This window comes from Vombatus ursinus, unplaced genomic scaffold (genome assembly GCF_900497805.2).
Source record: "Vombatus ursinus unplaced genomic scaffold, bare-nosed wombat genome assembly UNPS02015406.1, whole genome shotgun sequence".
NCBI lineage: Eukaryota > Metazoa > Chordata > Mammalia > Diprotodontia > Vombatidae > Vombatus > Vombatus ursinus.
Genome location: NW_020955184.1, coordinates 1,176,910 through 1,186,589, shown reverse-complemented (window position 1 = coordinate 1,186,589; position 9,680 = coordinate 1,176,910). Strand labels below are relative to the sequence as shown.

Genomic DNA, 9,680 nt, shown 5'->3' with positions numbered 1-9,680 from the left:
TGTGTGTGTGTGTGTGTGTGTGTGTGTGTGTGTGTGTGTGTGTGTGTACAGGTTAGATGCATGAATTGTAGATATTTTTTTTTATGCTAGAAAATTCAAAGTAGTTTTTATTTTGTAGGAAATAACGCCATATCAAGTGAGTCCTGAAAAGATCTTTGGTAACATTATCTTAAGGTAAGATAGTATCTTTTATCTTTAAAAAAGAACATGTTGTATAACAGGATTTTAATAATTATAAAAGGAGCTTGTTTTCTTGAATGTCATTTGAATGGTACTTTTTTTCTTTTATTGTTAAGTGTTGCAATTGCATGTTTGTGCATTAATTTCCATGGATATTTAGATCCAGTGGTCTATGTATATTATAATCCAAAGGTATTTAGAATCCTTCTGTATTGTGTAGTTTCTCCAAAATAGTTTTTGAGTACTAATTGCATTTCCATCTCCCCATCTCACCCCCCCCCCCCCCCCCCCCGGTAAATCTTAAAACTAATTAGTAATGTAATATTTTTTGAAGTATTAGCATGAGGAATATGAATTACTTTAGAAGTTTAACAGAGATTTATGCAGTGACTATAATTTATGTTTAACCGATTACCAGCCTGGATGCTGCATATTTTATATGTTATAAATTATTAGTTTCCAAAGTAATACATTTTATTCAATGGCATGAGCTGGCACAGTGGGTAAGATTACTTTAATTCATTTTGATAAGTGAGATGCTGCTTAGGGGGTTTATTCATAAAAAGTCAGTGTCATTGATTCTTTGTGATTCTTCACTTGTAAGAGGCCATAGGCTCAATATTGCACTGTCTTTGGTACTTTTTGTGTTGTGTAAAAATTGATTCGTTTATATAGCATATTATTTCTCTAAAATGTATACTAGTCCTTATTGATTTTCCATGGTATGTGAAGGGCTTTCTCTCATTAGTTAATTTAAATTAAATTTTATGTGACAAGCACCCATTTTGATTGCTGTTAAATCACTTTGTTGTCAAATATAGCGTATGAAAAAATGTTATTACTAATGAATTGATTGGTTCACAAAACTGTGTCTGATCTTGAACACTCATCTTCAAGTCTCCATTTTTTTCTAAATTTGTAAATCATTTCGCCCAGATTTTTTCTTTTTTCTTTTCCTGCCATCCACTTCTTACTCTTACCATTTGAACGTTTGAAACTCAGTAATGTACTAAAGTCAGCTTTCTTCACCTTTTTTTGTGTCATGGACTCCTTTGGCAGTCAGATGAATTCTCTGGATACTGTCAGAATAATGTTTCTAAATAAATAAAATTACACACACATACACTCTCACACGTACAGGGGAAATCAATTTTAATGTTTTAATGATGGAACAAAATACTGAAAAAAAATACAAAATCATGGAACCCTCATTAAGATCTGCTGCATTTCAACAAGACTCATTCATTTTGTTTCTGAGATCATCAAAGATTTTCTTCATAGCATTGTGTATTAAATATTACTTGATTCTCTATTTTTCTTTTGAATGCCAAAATGGATATAATTCTTCTTGTTTCATAATCTATATAATATATATCATATTATATAATTATATATGTAATATACTGTTATGAGTGAATATTTATGAAATGCCTTGACATCTTTAGGTGAATAAAAAGAGAATTGATTTTTTTTTTCATCACTAAAATCCATCCATAGAATTTTACTCTGAGACCTCCTTGTGGTGCGGAGATAACTCTAAGTTCTTAAAGGCTATGCGCTGGAGTATAAGCTTTGGTGAAAGGCTTCAAGACAGCCTGGTGTTAGAGGACCAACATATGTAGACCCATCACTAACAGGTTGGCCATGGAAATCCAGGAAGAAAGAAATAGAGTGGCCATCAGTTTTATGCAGTTCCTTTCCTTTTCCATAATCAGTGATAGAATTGTGGGAAAGGATGCTAAGAATGAATCCAGTTTAGATGGTTTACAAACTTTACCTCATAGGTTTAACTGATAGGTTTTTCAAATATGAAATATCTGTGAATTTACATATGAGTGAAGAAACTAAGCCATTTCAATATTGATAGTCTCAAAATTAACAAAACCAGAAGACAAAAGAAGTTCAGTGGAAAGATGGCATATGGGTTCTTCTGAGAGAAAAAGTATATAAGCAGAATTGATTTAAGTAACGGCTTAAAGGCGATATAACACATCATTTTATGTGACATTTAGGTGTCTCATCTTGCATTAGTCATGATGATCATTAAAAAAGGAATCACCAGGAAGTTAATTGCAGTCTTCTTGTTAATATCTCTTTTAGAAGATGAAGAGATAGAGAAATTCTGCATAATCAAAATATGCTGTAATACTTGATGATTTCATTGTGAAAATGACATAAGGAAAGTTGGAATATTAAGGGATAGGGATTCAATCATGTGATTTCCTGAATGATCAAATTTCCTCTACCAATGCAGCACTTTTTTTTTTTTTTTTTGCAACTTAGAGAGTGGAAATTTCAGAGTTCATGAATGTGAAAGTTGTGCTTTTGTGTGTGATGGCAAGATCAAGGGTATGATCATTTTTGTTTGTGGTTGCTATGGAAAGTTAGGGAGAGGGAGTGTTAGTATGCATATTGAAGTCCCCTGGTATGAAGGCAGAAGTTAGGAAGGAGAAATAGACTATGAGCCAGGAGCTAAACACATTGTGTCTTTGAGGTCGGTAGACAATAGCTACTAGGATTTTGATTGGGTGGTAGATACGGATTTAGTGACCCTCAGAGGAGGAGAGGTTACTGAGGGAGCATCTGAAAGTGGCACTTGGGAGCAAGGAATATTCCAACTTCTCCACACAACCACTTTGTTTGGGGGGAATGGCTGAAAGTACTGCCTTTGGTGAAAGGCCAAGGGAGGATGTGCATCAGAAGAAATACAGGTCTCAGTGAGATCCAGAAGACTTAAGGAATAGGAAAGGAAAAGATTTAAAATGAAAGCAAATTTGTTGCCTGTGGAGTAGGCATTCCACCAAACACAGTGGAAGTATTGGGTAGCTTTTGAGTAGGATGTTGGGGACAGTGGAGTTAAGTTGTTGGGAATGGGATAGCCAGATGTGTTAAGATGGCTATCTATATCAAAAAGTCAAGAAAAAGAAATTGAGGAAATAAGTATAGGCAAAGAGGAAACAAATTTATTACTTTTGTTGATTACATAATGGTTGACTTAGAGAACCCTAAAGAAGTTAATTAAAAATTAATTGAAATAATAACTTTAGGGAAAATTGCAGGATATAAAATCAAATTATAGAAAATCTGAGCCTTTTTGTAAATTGCCAGCAAAACCCAGCAGGAAGAGTGAGAAGTAGAATTTCCTTTTAAAATTATTATGGAATGGATAAAATATTTGGGAGTCAATTTGCCATTATACACAGGAATCCTATGAGTACAACTATAAAATAGTCTTTATAGACTTAAAAAATTGGAGCAATAATAATACGAATGGGTCGTTGTAACTGACAAAACTAGCTGAATTACTCATTTGGTGTCATATCAATCACAGTTCCAATGCTTTATTTTATGGCATTAGAAAAATCATAGGATTCACATGGAGGAACAAAAGGTCAAGAATCTAAAGGGAAATAATGAAAAAAAGTGAGGGAAAGTAAATGAGCCTAGCTGTACCGATATCACACTATACTAAAAGCAGTAGTGAGCTAAATGATTTGGTATTGGCTAAGAAATAAATCATTTGATTACTAGAACAGATTAAGTATACAACATAGTGATGCAAGTGGATATAGTATTTAAAACCAAAGACCCCAGCTACTGGAGTAAAGAATTCTCCATTTGATAAGATAAGAACTAAGGAAGGGGAAAGCAATCAAGCAGATACTCAGTTTTCTACCAACATGTCACACCATATACCAAGATAATGACATATGTTTTAGACATGAACAGTGACATCATAAACAGAGGAGCAAGGGAGCCATTACCTTTCATGATCATGTTTGATCACATGATCAGACAAGGATTAAGAACATAACAGAAGATCAAATTGACAGTTTTGTTTATATAAAATTAAATTTTTTTTTTCACAAAGCCAATATAGCTAAAATTAAAAGGAAGCTTGTTTTTTAGTTAAATTTCTCTAATATGGATTTTATTTCTAAGATATATAAGGAACTGATTCAAATTTATGCGGATGAGATTCCTCAGTTGATGAATGGTCAAAGCATATGAATAGGTAGTTTTAGAGGAAGAATCCAAGCTATCAATAGCCATATGAAAAAATGCTTCAAATTACTAATAATTTGAGAAATACAAATTATGACACCTCTGAGCATGAGCCTGACATCCATCATATTGGAAAAGTTGTTTAAAAAAAAAAAAAAAGAAAAATGACAAATGTCAACAAGACTGTGTAATGATATGTCCAGAGTTACAGAAGTAGAATAAATTAGCACCAAGGCAGAAAGGAGATGTTTCTCTAAGTGTCATATGGAATTTTTATCTTTTTTCAAATAGGGTGTTTATAAAGAGACAGTAGTACACAGATAATTTACAAGTGGCTATTTTTTCTTGTCTTTTGTTAAAGGTAAATTTATGTATATTTTGAGTCATTATCCAAAAATATTCTGACTGGAAAGTCATCATTGTTTAGAAAGTTTATTGAAAAATAATTTTAAAGGAATCAATATTTGTTGTCATCATATAAACTTAACATAATATATGTATATAATATGTAGTATAATTTATATAAATCCAGATTAAAAATCAGCACATCATTAAATATCTTTATGGTTTACAGTGTAGGTGATCAATGGGAGCAAAGTCAACAAACTGTTTTAAATGGACCTACATTCTTGGCTCTATCCCCAAAGCTGTTTATTTAACCACAGTATCTTTAAATCTAAAGTTTTATATTGGCACCTGCCTTTATGTTATAAAGCAGGATCTTTCACCACACCTAAATCCTTTTGCAGTAGCTTCTGTTTATTTCACCTGATTCCTTAAAGAAACAGTATGTTATACTAACTCCTTTGTCCTTCTTACACTGCCCGTTTGCTTATTTAAAGTTGTTTAATGAAAAGCAAATTTTTATATTCCTGTTGTGACGACTGAAAATTCAGAGTGTTAGAATTTAGTGTTAGGAGTGACCCCAGGGTCTTCTTGAGAGTTGAAAAAGAAGTGCAACGTAGGTCCTTTCTTGCACTCGAATTATTATACTGTTTTTTGTAGAACAAAGTTTTATACTGTAGAGCAGTAGTTTATGACAGAATAGTCCTTGTTTTGGTCAGTCTTTGGTCATTTTACTATAAAACTTTTAAGGGGCTCATGCTGGAAGACACTTTATTCAATAGTCAGAGTGAGGTTAATAAGAGACTGAGCCAATTTAATAATGTTGAGTAAGAACAGGAAGCATTAAATGAATGACAGTAGTATTACTACTTTTGAAAAATAAAGTTTTATTTGGTAACATTTCTACTTTTCTTAGAAAATATGACAACCAAAATTTTCTCATAAAATTGAGAAAAAAGTTTTTTTTTACCAGGTTTGATATTTTAAAGTTGACTAATATACCTTAGAATTTTATTATAGAGGTAGTAATATGATTAAATGAATTCATTCAATATTTAAGCCCCTACATCATGAAATATACTGTGCTAGTCACTTTGAAAAATGAGGAGATGAATAAGACTTGACCTTTGTTCAGGGAGATTACAGTAGGTCCTGGAAGAGATAAAATAGAATATAAGTACATAAGAGGAATTATTATAAAGTGCTATGGGATCTGATGAGAGAAGAATTACTTTCAGTTGTGGAGGAGAGCAGGAAAATTTTATGGAAGAGTTAGCATTTTACTGGGCATTAGACTTTTGGACATCTCAATGTTATCTGTAATTTGATTTCAATAACTTGGTAGGACATTTAGGTTTTTATTTTTAGTTTTCCCATGTAAATTAGCAAAAAGCAAACCAAAATCAAACCCTAAACCCTTGTTATTTACAATATTCCTGTGAAAGTAAAAAACTTTGTGATTTTTCAGATTCCTATGAACAGTAATGATAATATCAGCGAAAGTTTCAGTAATTTAGTAGGACTGTTGGTTAAGGCAGTATAGGTGATTGTATATTATGAATGCAAAATTGTTCCTTTTTTCATTGCCTTTTCTTTGCCACATTTATTGTGACTGAATCATAAGACTTTGGAAGAAGAAACCCTGGTATGTTTAGCCACTAGATGGAGCTGCATGCAAATGGGTTTTATCTATAGGCCTCAACTCATGACTATTAAAGCTATTATGTTGTAATTGATGTCAATATACTGAGGCTAACTATAACCCAAAAATGCAGTTAAAAAAGAACTTTTTCCATCTACAATTTAGTTACAATTCAAGCTAATTAATGCCTTGTGCTTTGTATACAGTATTTGTACTGTGTACTCACCCTTACTAGGATTTGTGCCTTAATGATGATGATGACTTTCCATAGATCTGTTCACTCTGTTACTAGTCCCCGTTGTGAGCAATCATATGCATTCTCAAGAAATATAGCTGGAGATAGGGTAGAAGCTGAGGCCATGGGATTGACTGAACAAAATTTAGTGTTACTTATGAAGATAAAACCCATGGTCATAGTCCTTTTTGCATCATGCCCCAACAACTGTCTAAGATTTACTTTGATATTTTGGGGATCTATGATTTTATTTGTGTACGTTTTTCATAGTTTCATATTAAAGCCCACATCTCTTTTTAACTAGTATTTTAGTTATGTTTTCAATTTTTTGTGTTTACTTAACGATTATATACAGATATCACAGAAAAAAGTTCAGTAAAACCAATTGACATGACTGCATTAATGATGATATGTGCAATATCCTGTCCCTGTAGTCATCCTCTTTTCTAAGGAAAGGAGGGAGGTATATTTCTTTTATCTGTTTTCTGAAGCCAAGATTGGTCATTTGTTATATACTGTTCAGCCTCATTTTAGTATTCGTTTACATTAATGTAGTTATTATCTACATATTATTTTCCTGGTTATACTTACTTTGCCCTGAATAAATTAATATCATTCTTATGTGACTCTCAGGTAAGAGGAGCTGGCCAAGTAACCCTGAGTAAGTGCAAGGACAGAGAAAGCCTCAGTGTCTTAAATCTCAGGATAGGTTGCATGCAAGAAGCTTATTGCTTCTTAGTCACTTTACTCCAGAGGGCCCTGATTCAGGATGAAGAATTGTTGTCTGTGCCAGAAATGTCTGTGCTGTGGCCCTGATGTTCCTGGAGCTGCTCCTGCTTATTAACAGCACCTCACATCAGGAGAAGAAATCTGTGACTATATAAGGAATGTTGTCATCTGTTTTGTGATTCTCATATTCCTGATGCTATATTGGTTTACCTTGCATTAAGACAACCACCATGAATTTCAGAGATTTGGTATCACCCATCACATGGAGACTATTGATACTTGAGACCTAGGCTTTCAATGAAGGAAGTAAAAGCCTGGGATCTCTGGCTTTTGTTCTCCACATTTTTTTTCCTCTTCTTCCTCTCCCTCCCCCCCTCTTTCCACCCCATTATAGTAATTCTTGGTGGTGGTGGTGATGGTAGAGAATATAGTGTGTGTGTGTGTGTGTGTGTATGTGTGTGGTATTGTTTTCTTTTTTTTCTTTTCATCTTTTCCTCTTAGTACAGCCTATATGGGGGCAGTTAGTGGTGCAATATATAGAATGCTGGCCCTGGAGTCAGAAAAACTCATCTTCCTGAGTTCAAATCCAGCCTTAGACACTTACTAGCCATGTGACCCTAGGCAAGTCACTTAGCCCGTTTGCTTCAGTTCCTCATTTCTAAGATGATCTGGACTCCATTTTCTTTGCCAAGAAAACCCAAGATGGAGTTACAAAGAGTGGGACCACTGAAACGACTGAACAATGGCAAGGATTGCCAGTATAAGGAGGATTGTCCAATAAAAGCTCTGAAAGCAGTTAAATGGTAGAAAGTCCTCTGAAGGTACTTAAGACATTGTTACCATTGGGATAGTGTGTGGTCTGACCAGGGTTATACCTAAAAAGTTACTCCTAAAAAGTGACAAAGCTGTCCCTTACACTTGATTGACTTCTGCCTCTTTTGTAGCTTCCTCCTCTACAAAAGGCAGAAAAAGTCCCCTCTGGTGTAATTGAGGTCCCTCCAACTTGGTGGCTTTCTGAATATCATGTGAGTCATCATGTCCTTCAGTATATCTTACCCTGATGACCAGATTCAGAGAAGCTAATGCCACTCTATCTTTGCTGCAAGTCATTGCAATGTTAGGGCAAAGTAAACAACTTTTTTTTTTTTAACTGTTCAATGTGTATCTATTTTTCTAACATTGAAAATGAGTTAAAAGTATACTGGCATTAGAGCTGCCTCCAACAGCAGCGGAAAAACCTGAAAAAATGGAATAGTAGATTTAGAGGTCAAAAAGAAAGATGTGGATGACAGTTTGGCAAAAGAGAAGCAAATGCAGCAACTTAAAGGGTGGATGAATTCTTTAGAAGTCATAGTCCCTGATTTGGAAGATGGGTGAGAAGAGATAACTTAAAGTCTTCCATAAAACCAGAATAAATTAAATAGATGAATAATGTACTGCAGAAATAATTAAAGAACTTATGAGTATGGAAGACCAAGTACAAATTACTCCATGGTGATAAAACCCTAGCTTTGAGACTCTTAAGACTTGTATTTCATTGTCCATTTCACCCTCCCCTGCCCCCTCAAAATACAAATACACACACACACATTTTGCAAGCTTCCATGAGAAAGGTCTGTAGTTTGGAATATATGTTGTTGGTAATAGACAGACATAGTAGGAGGCCACCTTCTTTGAAGAAGTGCTTTATTTTTCTGGATTTCATCCCACCCCCAAGAAAGGAGTTGTATGGATTCTCAGGTGAACATATATCCAGAAATAAGATATACCATTTTAAGAGCACTGTGTGGTTTTTTTAAAGGAAGGGTACTGAACATGACTCAAGATAAATGGATTTCTACCTTACATCATTGTTTCCTTCATGAATTGTTACTTCTGTAAGTGAGCCAAAGCAGAACCCCTTTCCCTAAAATACTCTATTAATATTAATAAGTTCATAAAGGGAAAATAAGAGAGACTGGGTGAGATCTGTAAATGCATTAACAGAAATATAGTATAGAGGATGTGGTTCAAATTTATTACTTCAGAAGCTTTCTCACCCCTGATGAATTGAAAGGGAATAAAGAAGAAACATGTAAGATTAAATGAGAGAATGGGATGGCAAAATAGTATGTTACTTAAACTTGTAGAGTATTGGGGGAAAGGAAGGATTTTGGACCATTTCAATTCAATTCAATAAACATTTATTAAGAGCCTGTTATGTGCCCTTGAAACTTTCCTGGATGCTAGGTGTACAAAGACAAAAACAAAACCGTCTCTGCCCTAAGGAACTTATTTTCTATGAGAGAGAGGGAAGGGGACAACTTGTACATGGAAAATACAAAGTGATAGGGTAAATAATGTAAATGCAGTTTCTGAGGTCACAGTTGAATTTTAGGGTAGGGTGAATAGGGTAAAACCACACTCCTGAGTGAAGAAAGTAAACAATTAAGGAAGGTGGGGGTACATCAACAAATAAAACAGAAAGGAGATTAACATTGTAAATATATTCAGGGTACTTGGAATAAGGCAGATAAGGAGTGGATGTATGGGGTGCATAGAAAG

General features: G+C 34.1%; 1 protein-coding gene across 3 annotated transcripts in view; it reads left to right on the top strand.

The window, feature by feature from the left end:
- The window catches only part of MIPOL1 (mirror-image polydactyly 1), a 476,051-nt gene that overhangs the window by 12,287 nt on the left and 454,084 nt on the right, over window positions 1-9,680 (top strand). For all 3 annotated transcript variants that reach the window (XM_027847439.1, XM_027847437.1, XM_027847438.1), the window contains exon 2: window positions 119-174. The gene's annotated coding sequence lies outside the window, so the exon portion shown is untranslated. The remainder of the gene's footprint in view (window positions 1-118; window positions 175-9,680) is intronic.